This window comes from Streptopelia decaocto (genome assembly GCF_964273445.1).
Source record: "Streptopelia decaocto genome assembly, chromosome: 1".
NCBI lineage: Eukaryota > Metazoa > Chordata > Aves > Columbiformes > Columbidae > Streptopelia > Streptopelia decaocto.
In genome coordinates this window covers 114,849,470-114,875,627 of record NC_138663.1, presented here as the reverse complement: position 1 = coordinate 114,875,627, position 26,158 = coordinate 114,849,470, and positions in this window count along the sequence as shown.

The following is a 26,158-nucleotide window of genomic DNA, read 5'->3' as shown; positions in this document are numbered from 1 at the left end:
GTTCCTTCAAAGTGCAGCACGTCCCAGGAAGCTTGGGACCAAGGCAGGTGTAGGCCGGGAGATGCTCCTACTTTTCTGTTGCTCTCTGAGCAACTGGAGACCATCTGAAACCTTGTGCCTTAGCTCTCAAAAATAATTTCTCCAAGGCAGCAATGAAAGAACTCAGCAGAGGTTTGCACCTCACGCTTTTTCCTGCAGATTGCAGTCTCCACAAATAACTGTGCATACGAGGGCTGCATTTCAGCCTCTAAGACATCAGAGGGGATTTCAGAACCAGGCTAAGCAGGTGCAACTCTACTGATAACTCCCACCTGCACCCAAATCTCAATTTGTTGCCAGTGTAACCACATCATGGCAAAGTATGCTTGGGGAACACACGCTGCGATGCTGCTTGGAAGATGCTCTGTGAAGAAGAAAATCCCTGTTTCATTGTTTGCTTGTACATGACAGATCATGGAGGAGCTTCCCTATATAATGTTTTAAATGATGAAGTCAGTGGAGAGGGGCCCCTTTTTCAGTTTAATTTGGTTTTAGTTTTTCACAAGTTCCCACTAAGGAATACTAATATCACAATGGAGAAGAAATCACTCTGGTGTGTCACACAAAGTCAAACCTTTTCATCTGACTTGAGAGATAATTTCTCTAAACAATATCACCAAGTCAAAAGGAATTATAATTAATTCATACAGTGAGAATATAATTAGCATTCTTAGAAAAGAACTGACTGCTGATGTACTTACTGCCTTCTGAAAATATTTTTTCTTAGGAGTGATAGAAATAAACTAAGAGGCTTGAAAATCTCTTTTATTAGTCTCATGTGCAGGACAATCACATTTACCACTTGTCAGACAGCCTTTTGTAAGTGTAATATTATAAAAAGTTGTACATCAAATACAGGGTTGGCTGTTAGAGAAATTGTGTCCTTTGGTATTAATAGCTGAAGAACAACCAATCCTTTCCATCTTTATGTCTATCTATGCAGTCAAGCTCAAATTGATTCTTAGACTGATTTATAGATATGGTATCAGAAAAGCTGGAACGCTGTTGCAGGGACATACTTATTTGTATCACCTACAATGTCATCAGCTGAGCCTCTATTATTTTTTCTCCAGTGCCTCCAGTGTTTGTTTAGCAGAGGTAGTTCTATTCATAGTCCTGGCGGTCCCTTGTTTCTCTCTTGAAATGTTTAAGCAGTAATTGCTTGGGTGAAGACAGATGAAGAAGAGAGGAGTGGCAAAGGGGAAACCATGAAGACTTCAGGAAAGAAGGGCATTGATTCACAATTCAACTCTAATTTTGAAACACAGCAGCAGTAAAAAATCCACAAAGCTTAAAGAATATGAAAACAGGAAAGGATACAAGTTTTATTAACACACATTTTCACTGACCTCTTAAGACCACAACTTTCAAAATATATATACGCAAGTTGTCAAATTCCTCCAACTGCTTTGGTTAAAACTGATATGATTTTTAAATTTTTATAGAAGATGTTGAAATACCTAGTTAAACATTGATTCAGCATTTTGCAATATTTCTTTCTGAAATTTACCCTCAGATTTAACATTTAAAAGGGTGAAAAAAATGTAGGACAAAGAAATAAACCCAATGCATTGCTGGACTCAGAATTAAAGCCCAGTTTTTTTCTGAAGCTCAAAAACTGAAAATTATTGGGTAAATTTAACTCTATTTCCTTTGTCATTATTTCAGTTCTTAAAAAAACAATATTTGCACAGATTTTTGGGGGATGTAATGTATTAATCTGGCCTCAAAATCTCAACAGACCTGTTTGTTCTGTACTTTCTACACTGTAAAAAATACCTGCTTCCCATCATACTTTATCACTGATTTTGATGAGTGAATGATGCAATTCTGCAGGAATGTAGCTGTAGTTCTATTGTCCACATGTTGCAAATAAAGGCTTAGTGTTCTCCTCTTACTTCTATATACAAACTGGCCGGAAAGGAGTAAAAAAATTACCTCTGCATTTAGCAGAGGAGCTGCGAACAAACCTACTGACATACTTGCAGCATTGTTTTAACTTCTTTTTTTTTTTCTCTGGCACAAAACGGCAAAGGTGTGTACAAGTGATATGAAGAGATTTAAAACATGGTAGAGAGGCCATGAAAATCTTTCCTCATCTAGTATCCCAAAGGGCTGACTTTGCTAGATTGTTTTTTTTAAAAAAAAACTTTAATTCTTCCAGGTCAATGCATTGATCAATTTATTTATTGTTACAGCAAGGTCCATCCAGACAGGGCTGAGTTCTCTTCTCTGTCATATGGGAACACTGTAGTAATTTTATTTTAATATATATTTACATTTATTCAATTTTGAAAAAATATTTTTGTGTAAAAAACATATTGTCTCATTTTCCTCTGGGTTTTGGAGCATGACATGGCTGCCTTTCATTTGTTATCCAAGAGACAGGCCAATTGTTTTAGGCCCTGAACATGCAGCACCTGAAACCTGACTAATGCATGAGTATAGAGTGCAAGAAATACTCTCTGCAGGTCAGGTCAAGTAGGATGGAAGTCTCTTTAAGCAGACATTTCTAGCTGTTTACACAGGGGTTTTGCAGGTTGGTATGCACGCCACCATATAGATGAACAATTTCCAGTGGTGTCACTTCAACGCACTGTGTGGTCCACCAGACCAGGTGGGCACTGTGACCTCTGATGGTAGGTCTCATTTTGCTGGGGCCATCTGCTCTCTCTGCAAAAAAGGCTTTTATGCTCCAGCTCAGGGAGGTCTGCTTGTGCCCTATACTGTGTCCATTGGTAGTTCCCAGGGAGAATAAGCCTGCAGGGATTTTGTAAGGTTGAATGTAGGTGAACCACATAGCAGAAGTCGGGCACACTCACCTGATGAGGAGCAACCAATGTACAACAAAAAGCTGCACTGCTTAAGCCAATAAGGATTTTATCCTTGGAGTTGTCTTTTCTAGCAACAGAACAAACTGACTAAGTTTAGATTATTTGTTTCAGTCTGTGAAACTTGGGTGCTGCTGTCTGTGAACTCATGCTCTTTCTTGTTTTCTGCTTGTGCAGAATATGTTGTCCTGCTCATCTCCTTACTACTTCTTTCCTATTCCTCAGGAGTTAAAATCAGCCATACCAATGTAAGAAAATATTGTAGCTTCTTATTTCATCTCAGTCATTAACATAGAGAGCTTTTTGATCATTTGACTGTACATTACACCATCACTGCACTCTAAATTTTCCAGATTTTTCCACAGGCATATAATATCAACATCCATTTAATCTCCCCCATTCCTTTCTTTCAATGTGATCTTTGCATTCATAACTTAATCTTAGAAGCACCGTCCTTAACCGTGCAAACAGGAAAGAGAAAGCATAGCTACACGTCAGGTTAAAAAGTGATACCCAAAGTGACGACAGGAGATTTAAGTTCTAGATCAAATCATTTATTTTGGGAACGATAAAAAATGGTACACATACTAAACAGTGAATAGTTGTCTTTTTGTAGCACAGCAATAATTGTATTTTCCTGGGGAAAAGTGACTGAATCAATAAGCACTAAGGTTGCAGACTGGTTTTGCTGATTGATCTCATGACCTCAGCAACTTCTAAGCAATCCAGTTACTACTGCTGGACATTAAAAAATTACACATGTTCTGAATATCTAATAAACAACTGAAACAATACTATTATTTTTAAAAGCCTCATAATTCTTCCATTTCAAATAAATTTTAATCATTTGAGATTGTTGCCTTTGTGTGGAAAACTTCAGGGTACGTAAATGCACTTCAGCTTGGTTGTCTTCTGGAAAGCCATTTAGAAGTCACATAGAATCATAGAACAGTTTGGGTTGGAAGGGACCTTCAAAGCTCATCTAGTCCAACCCCCTGCCATAAGCAGGGACATCTTCAACTAGATCAGGTTGCTCAGAGCCCCGTCCAGCCTGGCCTGGAATGTCTCCAGGGATGGGGCATCTGCCACCTCTCTGGGCAACCTGTGCCTGTGTTTCACCACCCTCGTAAAAAATTTCTTCCTCATGCCTAGCCTGAATCACTCATCTTTTAGTTTAAAATCATCTTCAATAATCTGTCCTCCTAATCCTACTACAACAGCTTACTAAAGGTTTGCTCAGACGGCTGCCTTTTCTTATTACTCTTTTAGGAAAAGCAGCAAATCTATTTCCCGACTTGATTCAGTGTGCTGGTTTGGGCTGGGGTTATTTTACTTTATTTTATTTTGTATTATTTTATTTTATTTATTAAACTGTTTTTATCTGAACCTATGAGGTTTTTTTACATTTACGCTTCCAATTCTCTTTCTCCCATCATAGTGCATCGGGGGGGAGTGAGCAAGCAGCTGTGTGGTGCTTAGTTGCTGGCTGAGATTCAACCAGGACACTCAGGCAGCCTTTGGTAGAAGATTTTACTTCATTGATATCATGTCTAGTCTCCACCATGACTTAGCAAGGAGCCACATTTCTCGTTCTTCATGTTTGTCTAAAGTATGTTTTTCATTGTATATTTTATAAAGGTGCATAAATTACTATGGAAGTTGAAAATCTTCCTTACTTGGCTGCAGGAAGAATTTCATTCATGGTGGAAAAAGGTTATGTTTCTACTGAGTCAGGTATCAGTTCCTTCACTAGATGTTGCATTCACTTTGGTAAACGGTTTGTTTACTGTCTACCCAGGTACTAGCTCCATATCTCTATGCCCAACGGACACAAGCATTTCCCAAGCATCTTTAGAAATCAATTATCCTTTTTGGGAAGTATTAAAACATGAGATCTTCAATAAGTATCAGGTATATGAATTGTAATAAGCTCTCAAGGGGACATTTGAAAGGAGGCTGAGGGAGAAAAGGAGTATGGGAGAAGGCACTTGTTTCCAGCTCAGTATCGTTTTCGGGAAAAGCAATTCTGCAAACAGGCTTGTCAGAGAATCAGCTCCCATCTGACAGATGTAGAAACTGCCAGATGTCTTTTCAGTTGAATGGTATTGATATAGACAATCTCAAGCTAGGAAAAGTATAGATATGTATTTAAAAATGGGTTTTCTCTTCTTTTTTTTTTTCCTTTTTTTTTTTTTTTTTTTTTTTTTTCCTCTACAGCTTTCCCTAACACACCTCAAATACAGTCAAATTTGCTATACTGAATTATCTTGAATTTACTCTAAGGTCTAGCTAGCATAATGGATGACTATGGGGTGTCTAGCAAATCACAGGATCCTGCTTTCAAAAGAATGTCCAACTAAGCTATTGGTGCCCAAAACCTCAATTCCAAACTGATGTTAATGCACAAAGTTGCACTAAACTGAGGCAGCTGGAAGCCTTTATGAGATCTCCTCAAGCATTTCTTCTGTCTTCTACTTACAGATACTGATGATGTGACTCACAGTCTGTCTGGTGATCACCATGTCCCCTCATCTACCTCATTTCATAAGCCCGCTGAGCTGTGTTAAGTCCTCCCATCAACTGTCATACCCAGTGATGGTCAGGAGAGATGAGGATTTCTTCCCCTGCAGAGGTGGAGATCTGGCTAGGGAGCCCTGACTGCCTGAGGTCTGTGTCTGAGCCCCGAGTATCCTTTAAACTTTCACACCATCCAGCTGTGATTGTCTAACACAACACAGCAACGGTACGTGAAAGTGAGCAGGCAGGTTTCTGAGCTCACTCTTAGCTGCAGGGAAGGACACCACTGAACAGGAGAAGGTGAGACGTTATCCAGCGTATTGAAGGGTGCTTGACAAACTGAAGAAACATACATCAATATTTCATTTTGAATGGATTATCTAGACATTTCCTTGGAGGATAACATAGATTTCGAAACTAAGCATGGTTAGCCATATGGATTAATGAATAAAGTGCTTATTGCTGCCTTCCTTAAATTCCTTCTGTAAATACTTTAACATGGCCTAACTAATCATTATGCTACATAATCTCCACAAAACTTTATACAAGGTAGGATTAAGTCTTTGCAACACGAAGAATGGAAGAGAAAACCAGTCCTGGTGCTGCTCAGTGACTGTATGTTAGGAAACATTTATCACCATGGCAGTTTTTTTGCCATTTGAGGCTCTTGCACAGAAGTGAAATCTGAGGGGTGCTTCTTCCTCATGCGTCATGAACCATCTTCTGAGAGCAGCTTTCCATGCGAGGCATGTAGCTTTCACAATTGGCAGGCAGATGGGGCTCAGGAAAAAGGCTTCCAAAGGCTACCAAACCTGCTGGGTTCCTCATAGCTAAAAGGAAGCATTAGAGAGACACAATGACGCATTTCCATATTTTCTGTCATTTAGACAAGTTGTTTCCTTTAAGTGTCCTTCCATTCCTTCTGCTAATACCACATTTGAAACCATGCTCTCTCTGCATAGGAAGTGATAGGAGAGGTCTGAAAGTAATTAGATTTTAAGATTTTTCAGTCCAAAACTATCAGAATTTCTTATTAATTGTTTTCAGCTTTTTTAAAATCCATCTAGACATTACTGAAAACACTTCTGTTTGACAGAAAATAAAATACTGAGGTTAAATAAACACTTCAGAAAATATACCAAGAGTTTCACTTCTAAGATGCGTGTGGTGGTGCTTGTTTTCAAGTAACTAACACAACAACTATGCATTTTATCGGATCCATCTCTAAATACAAAACGTCACAAATTTCTCCGCAGTCTTGATTAATATTTAATTATTAGATTACTTTTACTTCAAGCAACCAACTAAAATGAATTTTCTTGTGACTGGTCATATTTTATTTTAATCTGATTTTAGCAGTATTGGCAGAAGAAATGCCTGATGATAATTCCTGACATTTCAAACATGTTTAAAATAACTATTACTTTAGGATTTATGACTTCCACTCACGAACAGTTGGAGTCAGACAGTTAGGAGACTGAGTGAGAATAACAACCTTAAAAGCTTCGAGTGAAGTTTGAGACTCACCAAGTACAGCAGAAATGAACACAGCCTTCAAATAGAAAAAGCAGCATGATGGATCCTGTTCCTGATATGTTTCCAAATGTCTTAAACTCATTTCAGGATATGTGAAATTTAGGGATATAAGAGAAAGGATGCATACAATTGCTGCTAATATTTTTAGTCACATTTTACTGTCCTCAATATTTGCACTGGCAGTACATCAAGCATCACTTGTTGTGGACCAAGACTTTATGGACCTGGGTACGGTACAGACTCTGAACAAAAGAGGAGAGACTGCCTCAAAAGGAGTGACAGTATTTAGATGAAAACAGAGGGGTGAACATGAAATAGTAATGAAACACTAATAAACAGTGCAGCCTCAATAGTTTTCTGTCTTACAGGCACCCACAGACAAGGAGAATTTTAACAAGGTCTCTGAAATTTCTGGGAACTCCTCCTAGGTAAAATGGATGAGGTAGAAGGAAGTTGTCAGGAGAACAACAAAACCTGGCACAACAGTCTGGCTGGCATGCAAACTTGACTTTACAATTCCAAATGGAAGTTGACTGGTTGGAGGCATGACTGTAAAAGTCATGATAACTGCAGTAAGTTTAAGGCAACAAAATGAATATAACATGAATTTTACATGGTTAGAGAAAAGGACAAGCTATGGTCAGTGTGATCAGAAATAGGTAGCAGCGGGTCCTTTATTTGAAAAGAGATTTATCCTTTCTTTGAAACGCAATTTTAACCCCAAGTAGAGCACAAGTAAAGGGTCAGAAGATTCCTCAAGCTCTCCACTGAAGTTATGTAAAGTGGGCACAAAATAAAATAACAAGGGGAAGGGACAGAGCCAGGCGTAACATTTTGGCAATAAGGTTAAATTGGAGGAGCCACATCAAAGGACAGAGATATATCATCAACATGGCGGGAGAGAAGAGCAGAAACCAGAGCTGCTTAAAAAAAATGAAAAGAATGGAGAGGGGAGCATCATGTCACCACACTTAGCACCAAGATGGGAGATGTGAAGGAAGGAGAGGGCTTCCGCAGAGAAAATACTAGGCAAAAGGGTACAGGTCTCTAAGCACCAAAAGTCAAACAAATCTCTCGCATTTTTTGATTGGCTGTACTCTTTTCAGACATGACATGGATGACAGAGGAGAGGTAAGGAGAAGAAGCAAGATGAGGTGAGTAGTGACAGTCAAAGTGGGGATGTGGTGGCATGCAGGAGAAGAAGGACAGGGAGAGGAGACATGTGGAGTGTGGACTGGAAGGAAGCCAAAGTTGGGACAAATAAGCAAAACCAAGCACATACTAGAAAGATGTGAATATGGGTCATGGCTTGTCTGGTGGGAGAAGGGAAGAGATTGGGAAGGTAAAGGAACAGAGAAATCTCGTCAGAAACTCTACAGGTACATGAATTGTAAGGACATGAAGGGGAAGCAAACAGGCACTGGAGAGAGAAAAGAGAGAGGAAGCAGGAGGGAGAAGGATTCAGTGAAGCAAACCAGGGAGTAGTGAAAGCTGGGGTTGGAAAACATTACAAACAAGCAAAACCAAAAATCCCCAGGGCCTAGGAACAGCATCTTCTCTTTGTTTCAGATGAGGTGAAGGGGATAGCACTGTTCTGACTTAGATCTCCCTTGTTTTGCCTGCAGCTGCTGTTTTCTTGCATGCAGTACAGTGCTTATTTCAGAGAGGAGAAAATTCTCTTTAGAATGGAGAAGGTCATTGTCTACATTTCACAGGCATTTGTGCTTCTCCATCAGCCAAGTTATAAACAACAGCATCCTGGCTAAAATGAAACTATTTTTTCTTGGCAGAAACATTAACACCAAATGACTTCTGCTATCTTTCATTCAAGGCAATGGGCAAAAGAAAACTTCAGAAGTATTGATATGAATATTTAAAAGTTGGGAAAATAAACAGTCCAGATACGCTGCAATTCCATCTAGTTCCCACAGGCAAAATGATGCCAATACATCTCTCGCAAGAGCTGTTCTGCTGGCATTTATTGGTCCTCGTCAGCTGCTGATTGGAGGGGGAAGGAGATAATGTTCAAGAAAGAGGCGTATTAGAGGGGTCCCACTTCGTGCTTTGGGATTTGGATTTGCTTGCAGTATTATCCAGTTCCACCAATTCATTTCTCCTTGCACATGTAGGTTCAGTACTGAATCAGACTCCTCTGTGCCCTTCTCTCCCTGTACTCCCATTACTGAAGGAGGAGATACAGCGAGAAGTGTGAGGAAAAGGTGATTTAAGGGATTCAAATTCTATGCTTTGGTGGTTCCTCAGGAGGCTCTTTATTTGCACTTGTCTGTAAGCTGTTTACACCACATTTAACCCACTTTCTGACAGAAACAATACTACAGTTAATTCTTACTGCTCAAGTGAAAGTGTACTTGGGATCTGTGAAGACAACCTGCAGGATTTAAAAATAACCATACTATTTCCAGTGTTTTAGTTTGAGCTGAGCTATTGTTGCTTTGTTTTCTGGAAGGCTGAAAGGCACTGCTCAGCTGTTCCTGATGCTATTTTCTTTCTCGTGCCTTGCAGCTCTGACAGCTCACTGATAAAAGATACATACAGTACTGTTTCACTGGAACCTTTCCTATCTCTTACCTGCATCCTGTAGCACATCAGATGAGAAAATGACAAGGAAAACCTCTGTTTTTTAGAGCAGGAAATAAGAGTGATTGGCCAAGTGCAGCAAAAAAAAAAAAACAAACTGAACTCATGTAATACATCTAGTTTGTCCTCTGACTAGGCAGCAAGATTCAGGGCTTGGCAGTGGAAAGCCTGAAAAGATCTGGATGCAGGCAAGTGCGAACTCCTGCCAGAGACCTGGAACAGCCCTGCCCCAAGGTGTTTCAGATGCAAGACAGGGGAGTGTACTGACTTCATTAGGGGAGAAGATTTGATGACAGAGTAAAACACATCTCTTCCTCAAGAAATTCCTCTAGGACAAGATAGTGGTGCAAAACCTGCCTGACTTCCAGTTAAAAGCCTTCCCCAGCCTACCATCCAGGATTCATCTGCCTCTGTGCAGCATGGCAAGTTGCAAAACATAAAACCTGTCCCACATCACTTTGGCAGTGGGTGTAAAACAAGCCCAGTGATTTGAAAGGCAAACAAACAGCAGCCTGTTTACTATATGACTGAGGTAACTGAAGATAGGCAAGTGACAGATAACACAGTTTGCTAGCCAAAAAAATAATTTAACTCTCTTTGGTCAACATGATGGAAGACTAGGGAACTGAGGATGAATTACACTTCATTTTCTTTTCTTCCCTCCACCCACATTTATCTGATTTTACTTTTAAAAAACCTTAATAGGAGATAAGTGAAATCTATTTCAAATATCCAAATTAAGTGAGAAAACTCCAAAAATATGAAAATGTTCAAGTGAAATATTTCACTTTGACCAAAAATCACCCACCATTTTTTTCCATTTATTCCTGAATAGCTTTATATTAACTAAAAGCTGCATTTTTCTTTGAAATAAAAATTGCTGAAGTCTAGCTGTGACATACTTTCTGCCACTAAATATTTCTGGATCAGTAGATATAGCAAGTCTCAGCTCACAAGTAACGAACAAAAAAGCTGATTTACTTGGCTATGCTGAATGGCAGTTATGAAAATAGTTACAGGGAGAAAATCACTATTTCTCCTAATGATAGGAGATTCTTTCAGAATATACTGTGTCTTGATGTTATCTCTTCTTGAACCTATTCAATATTATCACACAAGTTCCCTCTCTGATTTCAACAATTCTGTCAGCAAATATTCCAAAGTTAAATGTAGAAACACTGAACAATGTATTCATAACCTTAGCCTCCTTTTTTATTTGCAAAGTACTGGTGAATACATTAAGCAATCACAAATGTGGTCATTGCCAACAGTTTTTCAATTAGCCATTCAGTATGCATAACAAGTATTCATAGGATTTTAATTCTGAGCATTTGCTGCGTGCTTTTCTTTGTTTGGGTAAGTCACTGTTTTCTGAGCCTCTAACCCAGGGATGTCAAGCTCATTTTCACTGGAGGCCACATCAGCCTCGTGGTGCTTTCAAACACTTGAATGCAATTTTAGGACTGTATCAATGTAACTACTCCTACATTTATCCAGTCCTAAAATTACATTCAGCCCTTTAGAGGCAACTGCGAGGCTGATGTGGCCCCCAGTATAAATGAGTTTGACACCCCTGCTCTAACCCATGCAGGACTTCCCAGTCCTGATTTACACACCTGTGCACACACTTGCACAAGAATTCACACCACCATTTCTTTGCATGAATACACTTGTAAACAAATAATGACCTATATGTAATGATCAGCCAACAGCTGGTCAGCACCAGATAAAGCACTCTTGTAAACAGCACTGATGAAAGATTTAGCTATACCAGTTCTTACCAACTTCAGTTAGAATTTTCATGGTAGAGGTGACTGTGAACTGCCTCGTCTGTGTAATGTCCTAAGCACATTAATAGTGCCTTTCTGGGGATGTTTTTTTAAAGGTCTTTCAAAATAACTGGCTACAGGATTACCCCTAAGCAAAGCATACAGAAAGATTAAACTCATCATGGTTTCTTCAGGAATGGAAAGAAATCCCAGATAATGCTAAATATGTTCAACCTGAAAAGCAACCACTTGATCTAGCGCAAGAGTAAGAAGCACCCGATGCCGTGAAAAATATTGTAAAATATTGTAAAATATTTTTCACGGCATCGGGTGCTTCTTACTCTTGCGCTAGATCGAGTGGCTGTTTTTCAGAATTCTTACAGACAGTTCAAATTCAAAGCATTGCTGTTCACATGCATGGAAATGCTACTAACAAGTTATTGTGAAGGGACCTGTAGCACATCTCTGAGCTGAGCCAAGCCAATTTGACAAGCCACACACCTGCAGTCAGCTGCTCCCCTGAGACCCTCTGCCTTTCTGCTCAGAGGTCAGGAGTTGCCCTGAGCAGTGTGAGGTTTAAAGCAGGAACATTAGTGAGCACATGACTGACTCCAAGCTCCACGCCATGCTGCTGCTTGAATTAACCTCCCAAAGAAGGAAGTTTTGGCTCTTCTATTCCCGAGCAACATACTTCTGTAGAGCAGTAAATCCAGAAAGCAAAACATGGAGAAGGTGACAAAAAGCAGGAAGAACAGCAAAACTCTTTTGCCACAATTGTTCCCAGGTCATTGAAAGTATTCAAGCCTGTCCGTGCCTTTTTTTTACCCTCTTCCTTTTTGTGTCACTTTGTATTGCCATCCATTCCTTGATCTCTCTCCCCTTTTCTATAAATGATTTGACCTGACACCAATATGTCACAGAGTAAACAAATTACTGAAGTAGTCATTACAAAAATATAAATCACTGGTTATCTCTTCATGCGTGTGCAGGCAGACAATACATTTGGTAATAAACCGTGTGCTGAAATGGAGAGATTTATCTGGTGCGTAATCTTTGGGAAAATACTTGTGCTTAATATGAATCTGTGGAAGTGTTATCTCACCTGGTGTCTCTCTGAGGGGAGTAGAGGGTGTAGAGGAGCATGATTGGTTGGGGTTTTTACAAAAGAGAAACTGTTGCCAAAAATGTATCCAGGCTAGCATGAAAATAAATAAAATAAAATAAAATAAAATAAAATAAAATAAAATAAAATAAAATAAAATAAAATAAAATAAAATAAAAATTTAAAAATAAGCCAAGAGAAAGAAAAAGCAGTAACTCAGAAAGAGGGAGAAACTTGTTAGTAACAAGCAACCTTGCCATTCAGCCTTCCAGTACCCAGGAAGAACGAGGGGCAATAAGAAGGTATGCTTCTTCTAGCTTTATCATATCTTGAACTGCCCACTGGCTATCTTCCCAGAAATGCAGATAATCCACAGAAGCATACAAGGGATAAATGTTAACAATATTAATTCCCAAAAGATAAATTATCCTAAAATAATTGTGCAGGTCCTTTTACCATATCACGTCCCAGAGCAGGCCAGCAGTTGGTTAAGACCTCAAATCTGTTTGGCAAAATGAATCATTGATTGGATATGGTGTTAATTGTGGTGGAGATAAGGTTCACATGCAACTGTATGGGGCAAGACAACATTTGCAAACAACAAAAATAACAAACACAGAGGCAATAACTATTGGCACTAACTATAGGCAGTGCAAGGGTAAAAATCAGCACAGTCAAAACCCACCAGCACTTCACTGCATAAACCACCATATCTAGGGGCAACCAGGTGTTGGTTTTGGTGTAAGGCCTTTTCTTCCCATAGACAAAGAGACAGCCCTCATCAGTGCAGCTTGGTCTTTAGAGAAAAATGTCAGTGAAAACAAAATGCTTGTAACATCTACTGTAGATAGCCCCATAGAAAATACCTTCAAGTAATGTGGCAGACTGCTGGCATGATAGAGCAGGAGAGAGGAGAAGAGAGGGGAGGGGAGGGGAAAGGAAGGGAAGATGGTAAGTGTCCCACTGACAGTGCTCTCAACAGATCTGCTCCTTAGATGGAAATTGAAGTCAGGAACCAGTGTGAAGGGATGACTGGCAGACACCTTAATGTACAACTTAACTGTGTGATTGGTCATAATATTACTTTAAACTGACATAAAACCTTTTCAAATGTCCCACCTAGAAGTAAATGTCCTGCTGCAGATCTGTGGAACAGTTTTGGGGAGACTATGCTGAACCATACTTTCCTTCTAGCATGAAACATTCTCCACTTTTTAAAGTCAGGATCAGAGTAATGCAAACACGTCTCGGTGTGCCAGAACTCTGAGATTCCCCTCCCTCTTCTCTACCAGTCTTGTTTGATACCTGACATTCAGCCAGCAGCAAGGATCTAGTGTCAAGTTCAGACTTGCAGCACAATCATTTCCTTGCATCAGTGTCTTTGATGCCATGATACAGGTGGGTTATATCATTAATGAGAATACATTCATCAGATAGCTTTGTACCTTGCTTTAATTCAGCACCGTTTGAAGGCCAAAGTCCCATAAATTCAGTGTCAGCTCAGTCAAGTTTATGGTACATGTGCAGCAAAAGCACAGCAAAACTGCCTTTTATGTGCATGTGTAGCACAACTGTGTAATACACATGGTATCTGGGGGTGTCTGGCACCTTTAACACAGCCCTCCTTTAATTTGATTGCCTATCTGATGTGTTATGTAAATGCAGGGAGGTGTTCACATTAATGATCCTTCACTCATTTTGACTGTCTCGTTTATAACCTGTCACACTTTTGCAGAACGATAGCTAGGAAAGGGTGTACCCCTCTACAAGTTCAGACAGAAACTGAAGATCTGGATGTCTGAGATGCCGTCCAAATGCCATCAATGTGTGCCCATGAGAGCCCCACCAAAATCGGCCAGAAAACTCTGTGTGTGCCCATGAGAAAGACTTTACTGCTCCATTTTTTGAGCAGTGGTTTGAAGGCATGGAACAGCTGAAGTGGTGGCAGTTACTTGATATCAGCACAACAGAAACATCAAGAGAACTTGGGAATTCCCCTCAAACTTTTTTGCAGAGGCTAGACACAAAAAAGCAGGTAAATAAGTATGTTGAGTGACAACACCCACCCACCCCACCCCACCCAGAAAAACAGATTTCGTTTTACTGTAGAAGATAAGCAGTTGGAGAAGTTTTCTGAATCAGAAGAGGATATGACCACAAAGTGCTCTGTATGCTCATGATTCCTGAGACCTTCCTGGGCTTCATCTCCTTAGTTTAGATCCTATTGATCCATAGAGCTGTTCAGAAAAGCTACCTGAGAATTAATCAAGATTATACCCAGAATGTGGTATACTACTTTGTGGTAATTTCCTTCAGTATTACTGACCAAAATATTTTTTTTCTAAATAACCAGAACTTACATTGTGTTTGTTTTCACACACACACACACACACACACAAAACAAACAACCAAACAACCAAACAAAATCAACAGCAACATAATCAGCCCCCCCCCAAAAAAAAAAAGCAAACAAACAAACAAACAAACAAAACACATTTATACTTAGCTTAGGAATAGTTTTCAAAATGGACCCAGGAAGAAGAAGACATTGATAGAAAAATACAGGTGGATGGATTTGGCACTAACACATACACTTAAAAATTGTTATAAAGAAAATTACCTTTGCCCCAGGCATGTTTCAGGATTTTGTTGTTCAGTTCAGTGAACTGTTTCACATTTATTGTCTCACTAAAGTTGTGACTGCAATTGAAATTACAGTTAATGCATCTAGGGAATTAGTTAACTGGGCAACATCATTTGAAGTTTGAAGTGCACGTGAATGTATATTAAGAAATACATATAAAGGCTTTAAAGTTTTTCTTTGTGGAAGATCTTTGTGGGTTGTTACTTCTTACTAGGAAGAAGCAAGCTTCTGGAGAGTTTAATTGGTTTATAATTACATTTGATAAGGAATAATTTTTTAGAAACAGATTCTTTTGTTTTTCACATTCAAAGCTGTTGAAATTGAATACAAAAGACACCTTTTAGTGGTAGAAGAATAGATAGTTTTAAGCTTCCACCTCCTCTGTGGTACTTTGATTTTCTAGGAAGATGGAAGTTGTATGAATAAGGGGCACAAGCATTAGTATTGCCTGTTTTCTATATTCTAAAACACGGGCACAAAGACAGGGGGTTTTGGGAGGAGAATGTTCTTGAACACCTCAAGAGAAAAATAGTCTTTGAAGTACCTGATCCTCTTTAAGCATCAGATCCAGATCTGCTTTGTCTTTTGATTTTCCAAGCTGAGGGATAAAATGGAACTGAGCATTTGCTACCTCCTTCAGCATGTTTGAGATAACAGAAATCACAGCTTCAAAAATAAGACAAATGATGGCAGAATTGATCCATGCCAGTTTCTTAAGTGTTTCTGGATTATCAGGAGGGGAAACCCTGACAGCAATCTATAGACCACCCTGGGTGAGTCCTCTGCAAGCAGTTATCACTCTCTGAGACTTCTTGACCCCTGCCATCTACTAGTTGCCTGTATGTTCTGGTAAATCAAAATTATTGGGAAGTGCAGTGGCACAGGAGATGGCACAGAGCAAGATTTGGCGCAGGTCAGTGATGTTCCTAGGGGTAGTAATAACTAAAATGCCTCATTACTGTGTTCTTCAAACGGCAGTAGGTGTTGGGATATGGTTCCTAATTCCTTCAAATTGTACCAACAACAAAAGGGCAATACAAAGTGCCATCACTGCCACAGTAACAGTAATAGGGGCTTTCAGATCCTTCCTCTAGAGAAAAGGAGCAAGGATGCAAAATCTTTCCCTTAAGGAGTTTGTAGAGTGCTAAGATTCCAGAGAGAGCATAAAAAGGTACGTGTGGATATCCTTTCATGGAATCATAGAATAGTTTGGCTTGGAAGGGACCTTCAAAAGTCATCCAGTCCAACCCCCCTGCCATGAGCAGGGACATCTTCAACTAGATCAGGTTGCTCAGAGCCCCGTCCAGCCTGGCCTGGAATGTCTCCAGGGATGGGGCATCTACCACCTCTCTGGGCAACCTGTGCCAGTGTCTCACCACTCTCATGGTAAAAAATTTCTTCCTTATATCTATTCTGAGTCTCCCTCTTTTACTTTAAAACTGTTACCCCTTGCCCTGTTGTAACAGGGCCTTCTGAAAAGTCTGTCCTCATCTTTCTTATGAGCCCCTTTTAAATAATGAAAGACCACAATAAGGTACCTATGTGAAGCCACGGAAACATGTTTTATCATGATTGATTACTTAATTAAAATTATTATATTTTAAAAACCCAAATCTGTAAAGGTTCTCATGACAAATGCACATGTGACAAATACTTGAGTGAATTCCTGTAACTGATTTATATGACTTAGTCTGTAACAACAAGATTTTCTCCTCTTCCATTCACACAGTTCCACATCCAATTTCTGTTATAGTCAGGTAAGATAATCTGCCATCTGCCCCACACAGGACAGACAAACATTTGACTTTAAGCTGGTGGTAAGGTTATCATCTGTGCTCATGTCTGATTTTTTGCTACCTGTGAGCAGCACTGCTCATCTGATTACAGTATCACAGTATGTTTGCGATTGGAAGGGACCTCAAAAGATCCTCTAGCCCAATCCCCCTGCTGGAGCAGGAACGCCTAGGTGAGGTCGCACAGAAACATGTCCAGGTGGGTTTTGAATGTCTCCAGGGAAGGAGTCTCCACAACCTCCCTGGGCAGCCTGTTCCAGTGCTCTGTCACCCTTACTGAGAAGATTTAGTTAAAATGACCTCTATGAGCAAACACCTGCCACTTGACTTCTTCAAGTTAGCCAGTCCCTTCTGGACTGGAGCAAGCTTGGAGGTGTTCATATGAGTACCTCTGCCAACAGATACAGAGCAATAGCCTCTAGCAGCACAGTTGTGTCAAGAAGCTGAAGGCAAGGCTGTGGTGAGTATCCTTTTCCACCAGCAGAGTTCAACCTGGAAGGCAGTCTGTCCACAGCAAAAGTGAAATAGCTTTTTTTAAATGTGATCATGTCAAGGCATAACATCGAATTAAGAACATTTGGGTTTTTTCACTCTAGAATGTTATTGTTGTGCTAAACTCTGGAGTGAAATACATGTGTATTTGCAGATGTTACAGAAATGCAAATGTTTCAGATGCATTTGATGGTGGTTTTCTGGGTTTTTTTGGTGTCTGTTGTTGTTTTTGTTTGTTTGTTTGGGGTTTTGAGGGGTTGTTAGGTTTGGTTTGGTTTTCATTTCCCTGCCTCTTTGGGAAGAAAAAACAATCATCAAGACACAAGACTTTATTAACTGACCAATTAAGGTAGTTTTATTTAAGTGTCAACTGTAGAAGAGGAATAAATCTCTCCCTGAGTTCCACCTGAGTCTACACAGAAGAGGTCACGAGTCCTGCAGAGCACATTACTTATTTGAATTTTAAATCAACAGTCTCAGCTTTTACTGTCATTTTATTACACAAAGAGACAAAAGGAGGGCTGTACTTTATTGTATAGAGGTTTTTTCCTTAAGTCAGTTAATTTCAAAAGGAACTTTCAGAGAAAGATACTAATAGTAACCCTGTCTATATTAATGGAAGATGGTTTAATTAATAAGTCTTATACTAGAATTCCTTAGTCCTAAGTCCTTGCTGCATTTTAAAATGGTGTAGGACTGGTTGATTGTTAGCTATGAGGAGATTTATGCCATCCTGGAAGGATTCCCAATACATATAGTACTTTTCAATGAAGTAAGAGGATAGCTCCTTGCAGGACTTGGGGTTTTATTCTCCTGCAGTTAATACATATCCAGTCTGATTAGAGGATCTCCAGCCTGAATTACAGTTCCAGCATAAACCTGGAGAAATTCTGTCATGTCATCCCATCCCGGCTCTTGCTTTCTGTCACCAGCACCTCCCACCTCCTCTTTCTATGTGGTACAAGTGTCTGGATTTAAATACTGGTGCATGACTTGAAGATGTCTGCTATACTAGTGCCACTAGACTTCTGAGAAGTCATTTTAGTGATTTTATGCCATAATAATAAAGAATATGTACTTTTTAGATACTTCAGGATTTTTTTTTATACTAAGTATACAACTATTCTGCAGTTGTATATGCACAAGCTACTTTTAAAAATAGGGGCCTATTTTCATGCTGTGTCTGAGAGAGGAAAGATGCCAAGCAACTCTGTCTGAGGGATGAGTCTTGGGTCTTGAGTAGGTGTTTTTCCATTGAAAAAAAAATCTGTGTGGAAAAGATGTTATCAAAAACATATCTATGATGGCATACCCAATATTTTAATATAACTTCATATACTTCAGTAATTATTCCCCCTACTCACCTTAAAGTTTTTTGTTCTGCAAAGAAGGGCTAGTGTCTGTCTAGACTGAAAAACCTCTGCCCTGAAGCATTTAGATGAAATCTAGGGAGCTGGTGTCCTCTGCTCTTACTAGAGAGTAGAACAGTTTATGAACTTTGTGACCCATTTTTCACCGGTATTCATGTAATGATTCAGATCTATTCATTTCTAATTCCCAACCAGAGAAAGAATTATTTGGAAGTCTTTCTCCCAGCCCTTAATTTTAAGGGGAGTTTAAAATTATGGAAATGGAACAACTTCTCATGGGAGGGAAAGCCTAACATCTTTGGCTGTTGTCCTTTTAAAGCTGATATAATTAAGTCCCAGGAAAGTTCCATCTCAGCAGCAGAGAGTTTGATTTTAATGAATAATGCTTTCTCTCTAAAGACAGAAGTGTGTCTGAAACGGAGCTCTTGGTTTTAGAAAACTTGGTCTTGGAAAGCAGAACCCACTCAAACCACAACCTCACCACATGATACAGCTGGATGAAATTTTGGTGTAACAGGGGCAACAAGCAGAAACATTCCCTTCATACTTCTCTAGCTATTTTCCCCTTTTTATAAATAAATATTGTGACAGACTCAGCCACCACAAAGCTCGGAGGCAGTAGAGCTTGTGGAGCAGTTACACAAGCTGCTCAGGACAGACCCAGCAGCCTGCCACAACCATGACCTTAAACAGCTTTTCTTTCTATGCCAATTCAAGCCGCGGTTTGACTATACAGCAAGTCTGACTTCAGGGCTGCTAACACAGGAGCAGAAGTGCTATGGCCACATAATGCAAATCACTGATCCAATATAAATTCACTCTGCCAGCTCAAATCTGCTGAAACAATATCAAGAGGTTATGTTCGTACAGGGAGGCTTCATACCATATCATGTATTCACACCATGCTATGCTCCTGAACAGTCATCATCTGTCCTGCCACAGCTGGCAGGATGCCAGCATAGACTCTGTCACGTGCATGGACTATCTGGACAGAAATGCAGGCATGTGCCCATGCCTAACCCACATCAAATTAATACTACTGCAAGATGCAGCAGTGTCTCATCCAGCAGCACAGGTTGTGGGGGCTCAGCCTCATCCCTCCTTTGTCCTGAGAGGTTGATCAGAATGGACAGACATCTGCAGTGCTGGTTTTCTTCCCTTCTCTTCTCTTCCCTTCCCTTCTCTTTAGTTTGGAGAAGAGGAGACTAAGGGGGGACCTTATTAATGTTTATAAATATATAAAGGGTGAGTGCCATGAGGATGGAGCCAGGCTCTTCTCGGTGGCAAACAATGATAGGACAAGGGGTAATGGGATCAAGCTGGAACACAAGAGGTTCCACTTAAATTTGAGAAAACACTTCTTCTCATTGAGGGTGACAGAGCACTGGAACAGGCTGCCCAGGGAAGTTGTGGAGTCTCCTTCTCTGGAGACATTCAAAACCCGCCTGGACATGTTCCTGTGCGACCTCACCTAGGCGTTCCTGCTCCAGCAGGGGGATTGGACTAGATGATCTTTTGAGGTCCCTTCCAATCCCAAACATACTGTGATACTGTGATACTGTGATAGTGTAATACTGACCACTGGAATGGGGTAGTATCTGGAGGGCATTTACAAATATTTAAAGATTAATCACTTACACAAAAGTGTTGACTGCTATACATAAACAAGAGTATCCATCAAGCACACAGTTCAGTGCTTTCATTTTATCAACAAAACCATGTTATATCCAGAATGCCATTAGTGTAATTTCTTGGAAGAATAAAACCACTAGCATTAATCTAAAAAATGCCAAACACCCAAACCCTAACCAAACCATAAGAATTGTATACTCCAGATGCAAGCGTTTGTACAATAAAAAAGCTTAAGCACTAGTATGGACACATAACTCTGTACCTGAAGGCTGCATGTTCCTGATGAATTATTTAATTGCAGAGAGGATACAGGTCTGAACAGGGTTCAGCAGATCTCCTTGTCTTGTTTAGGGGTCCTGCAGTCCTTCCCTCTTAGGCAGCTCCAGTACATCCTTCTGTCAGCTGCCCCGGCTTCTTGTGGCTCATTCCCCATTAAAGAAAATGCGTGTTTCAAACGCAGTTGAGAACAAAAGTTTTTCAGTGTATCTTGGAATGAAAAGTTCAGTAGGGTTGATTATGCAGACAGTCATGCTCCTTTTCATCACACCAGTAGGTATCCCACTGCGGAGCCCAGCAATATAATGCTACTTTTACCCTTGGTTTCAGAAATAAAAAAGGAGAACACTCAGAAAAAAAATTGCCACCATCAAAATATTAAAAACCTCTTTCGATGACAGACGTGTGCAGTTGCATCAATGCTTCTCCGTACAGACAATTCCCCTGAAAAAATATTAACTTTTCTGCTCAAGCTTCAAGCAATTATTCACATAAGCCTCATTCCTAACATAATGGCACTGGCAAAAAAAAGATAACACACAAACCAAGTATTTTGAAACCTACCCTGCAAACACTTTGTGTTCTTTATGGGATGGTTTGCTGCGATGTGTTACATTACTATAATACTATTACTTCTTATATTATTATGTTTGGAACACACTGTCAGCAGCAGATGGACTATTACTGATATGCAAGTAGGTGAGATACAGTGGCTGGGCAAATTAAAATGTTGTTTGTAGATATCTGTGCTCATTTCTCCTTGGTAGATGGCCATAACAAAGTGATTGGGATTCCTCAATATTAAATCATCTCTGATTTTTACAATACAATATAAAAAGTAATGCAAACAAAAATTACTGGTGATTCACAGTTGTGAGACAAATTCTATGCATCATTAGCACGTGTATTTACAATAAGATATAAGATGCACAGGGATTTAGCTGTAAAACTCCCATGGGGAGCCATATGTGGCATAAATCTACGCACATCTTACTGCAAATTTACTTAAGCTCTAAGTGTTTGGGTAACTTTATGGCTTGAATTTACGTGTAGAGTTTTAATGGGTAGATTTGGCAGATTTAAGTGCTTTAAATTAGACAGGAAAAAATCTTTCTCTCAAAAGTGAGGCCTAAATGACGATTCCCCTTACAGCTGGCTTATTAGCAAAATGATGCAAAACAAAGTCAATTATGTGCCTTTTTCTTCCCTAACAACAGTGTCAATAGGGTCCTCTGGTCATATCCTGTCTACAATGGAAAGAGATGGGATCAGCCTGTGGACAATAGCACCCTCACAGATGGTAAGCAAAGCAGCAGCACACAGACAGGCTGTGCATCACGTGTTTGCTAAGATGAAGTACTCAGCCAGAATGTAGAAGCAGCTCCTGCTGAACTGAGTCACCTACAAGGAAGGGAATGCTGCTGGCTGGTCCAGCTTACAATTAATTGTTGGTGTTTATAAGTTGCCATCACAGGTGCTCACACACACTCATTCACTGGGAAAGGATGCTGGCTCATGGATGGGTCAGTAAGGTCCTGCTGTCCCTTCATCCCTCCCTTTGTGTCTTCAAGGATAATATCTGAACAGGTCTCCCAGAGACTTGGCAAACTTCATGGCAAACTTCTCCCGTTTCTCTGCATCTCTCACGATTTGAAAACGGAGATGTAAGCAAAGAAAACCTTGTAGAAGGCACCAGTGGGTCATGGGGTGCAGGGATGAATACCTATGTAGGCAGCATAGACACAAACAGACCTGTGAAGCTTGAGCTGCCCTGTTCATGGCAAAAAGCTGTGGAAAGGCTCATCCCTGGTAATGCCTGTACTGCTCAGGCAGTGTGAGCACCACACTATGCTGATGGAGAAGATGGGTGTAGCCAGGAGAAGAAAATCTCCCACTCTTTTTTCTCAGTAAGAAATAGCCCACCCATGAAATGGAGGGTTATGTGCTCAGTTTGCTAGGAGATGGATCCAGCCATTGGAGTGTAGCACAGCCAGCAGCAGTGGGCTTGAATCCTGGCTGGAGGCATCCAGAGTGGAGAGTCCGGAAAATTGTACACAGGCACATGTTGGGCAGTGACTCATGAGCACCTTATTTTATATTCTCTAATGAGCAGAGCTGATATGTAGGTCCTCCACTTCCCACTCTGACCTCTATATCAGTCAAAAAGCTGGCCTGCTGTAAACTGTATCATGGGGGAGTGATGACAGGTGTCTCAATGATGGCTGAATTCTTCTCAGAGCCATGGTAACAGTGCTCCTAATTAAGGGACACAAAAACTGAACAGTCTCCCCCTCCCTCTTTCTGTTTCATATGCACATACACACACACACACACACACACACAGAAAACCCAGAAATTAATGATGCAGCACTCCTCCTGACCTGAAGGATATGCCAGCTCTAGAGAGGAAGAACATGCCACCTCCAGCTTTGTCCCTGCTGCAGTGTCTGTAGGGTTCACCAGAGCTGCATGGCAGCAGGATGGTACCAGTAAGACTGCAAGGGCTTCTTTTCCACAGGACTGCATTAGACAGACTCGTGAAAATGGGAGTGTTCCAATGGGAGTAGAACTTAGCATCTTTGCCTTTGCAATTTCCTATTGCTTCACCTACAAGGTATTTAATCCAAGTGTGACTGGGAAGAGCTATAGGTTTGATCACTGAAGGGGTTGGGTTTTTTTGCTTTGCTTCCAGCCAAGGTGAATTATCTTTGTGCCAATCAAATTGAGCCAGACTCAGTCTGTTCATACGCCTGTTTCATGTCAGTAGGCTACAGCAGAGTTCAGGCTGATCAGATCATCCTAAAGGTGTTTTTAAAGAGTTTGTCTTCCCCTTTCTAGTAAATTGTTTTTAACCACTGTTTCTACCATGACTTAGCTGCGGTTTTGTCCCTGCTGTATGTGCTACGCTAGATGACATCAAACACAAACTTTGTCCAGTGCAGGCCCCATGAACTGAGACCTTCTTAGGTGCTGTAACTTCTGTACCTTCAGATAGAAATGCTGTGCAAAGAAATCCTCACAAGTTGCATTTTGTTGCTTTCTTAACTTTAGTCCCTTGTAACCATCAGAGAAATATAAACCACTTGCACTACACACAGAGCTCAGGTTATGCCTTGCTTTTAGTCATTTCCAGACAGAAAATTCCCCTTTCCCATCTTGAGCATCCTCATATACACCTTGTCCCTTCCTAGGGTGAATAATTAATTTCACCACCAGGCTTCTTCCTGTTTATGCTGTACATCCCAATTGAAGTTAATTAGATGTATTAAAGTTTCAAGCTAAAAATAAAACATCCCCAAAGATGCTATCTGTGTCCTAAAAAACACTGTTTGTGCTGGCATGCACAAATTTTGCACGTCTTTTTGTATCACGAATAGCCAACGGGCTCATTTCCTCTCTCACAGTTTTCACCTCCATCCAAATTTGCATCTTTGCAGGAGCTCAGGGGCTCTTTCTGGGTGCTGCCAATTTAACACACCATGGTTCTCCTTAGCCAGGACCTCATTGTGGCAGGGCACTGAGCACCCATTCAACTCCAGCAAGTTCTCTTCCACATGGGAAAGTGGTTTCCTGTGGGAGAATGTAAGTTTGTGCTGTGGTGTCAGTCTTGCAGTAGAAGCAATCACTGCCTGACTGTTGATCGGGGTTTTTCTCCTATTTATTAAAAAACATGGCTATTTTGACTTGTTGCTAAAATAAAACTGTCCTCATAAGTTCTTATTTTTAAAAAGAATTCTTACTGGTAAATTCTGTGAAGGTGCAGCACATTTTTCATAAAATGAAATAAAATTAAATAAAATTAAATGAAATAAAATAATAAAATAACATAAAACAATAAAATAAAATAATGTGCTACCTTTCTAAAACTACAGTTTCAACACTGACTATTATAAGACTGGAGATTTTAAGTCATGCTTAATCCTAACCATTAGAGAAACAATCCACAGCTTTTCCAGGTAATATACGACAACTAGCTTGTGGATGAAACATACGTAATTTGAGATTCTTGCTTTAGCCTTATGGATTTGGGTAGGATTTTTCAAAATGTAAATGTTATCTACTGTATGAAAGGCCATTCTGCATCATACCAAAAGTCCATTTAGTTCTATCTCCAATAGCTGCTCTTCCCAAGGGAAGAGTAAGAGCAGGACAAGAACATGTGATATTCTGCTCTCATATTCTTCCAGTCTACAACTGTTTTAAAGTACAGACAGTTGCTGTGCTAGAAGTGGTTTCTATGTAACTAGTAACACACAGTACACTTCTTAATGTATTTGTCCAGTCTTGCCTTGAACCCATGTCAACCTTTGAAATCTCTTGTCAAGTTATCCCTCACAAATGGGGAAGCTGTCAGTTTCCTTTCTTCGTTTTTCTTCTTTTTGTTTTATTTATTCAATTGTTATTAAAAAAGCTGACATTTAATAACAGAGGTGCACAGTCAAGGCTTCAAGAAGGACACCATATACTGTGAGAGCTGGAAACACTAGAAATAGGGCACAAACCATTAAGGCATAAACCACCTTCTGACTGTTGAAGTTTAGGAAGAAACCGGCTTTTCAATTTGTTTAATAACCCAGTACTGAGCTGCTTCTTGCAGTTTTATTTGAAGCATTTGGTGCTGGTCATCGTCAGAGACAGGGGTCCAGATTGTATAGACCTTAAACAGGAAAGTTTCTGTTTTCCTGTTCCAACAGGTCACTTCATTTATTAATTAACCGAAAAAAATGTGCAGATTGGACAAATGGTTGGTTTCATTCCAGAACTAAACTTCTGCCATTCAGATGAGCAAGTGCTTTATCCATTGACTTAAAATACGTTCCTTCTCTTATTAATCTGTGGCAGGGAAGTACACATATTTTCCCATACTTGCTCCTTTGTCTGTATGCATTCAAGCTTTCTCCATCCCTGCCAGCTATTCTGTAAGAACAGAAGCTCTGATAAAGCATTTTTAAACACTAGTATCCTCTTTGGCCCTTTTTTTTCCTCCCTCCCTCTCTCTTTTTTTTTTTTTTTTTCACTTTAGAACCAGCAACTGCCCCAAAACCTGCAACAGAGGAGTTTACACATTCCTATTGATGATAGCCATAATGTTTGCATCCCTTGAAAGTAAGATGAGGAATGTCCTAGCACAAAATCTTGGCCTTTGTTGTCCTCAGTGAAGTCTATCGGGGCTGTGAAAACACCAGAACAAGTCTAAGCAAGACCTCAGATCTCCCTTCTGGTGAACAGCACCGACCTTCAGGCTATGGGAATCTGTCAGAGGGCTGCAGGAGTAAAGCAGACGCTACAGTATTTCTAAGATGGTTAACCACCCCAGGTAATGAAACTGCTCTTATCTGCCCTAAGAAGTATGGTTATAATTGTGCCTGTGGCAACCAAATGGGCCAGCTTTGCTGGAGGCACCCACCCTGCTCAATAGGAGGCGGCCAGGGAGCAAATGGAAGCTGTGGACCTCTGATCACCCTCATGCTGGTTTCTCAGTGCCTGTTGGGGAGCGACCTGCCTGTGCTCACTGCAGGAGCACCTCCTGGAAGAAAATGCAGATGCAGCCATCTCCAC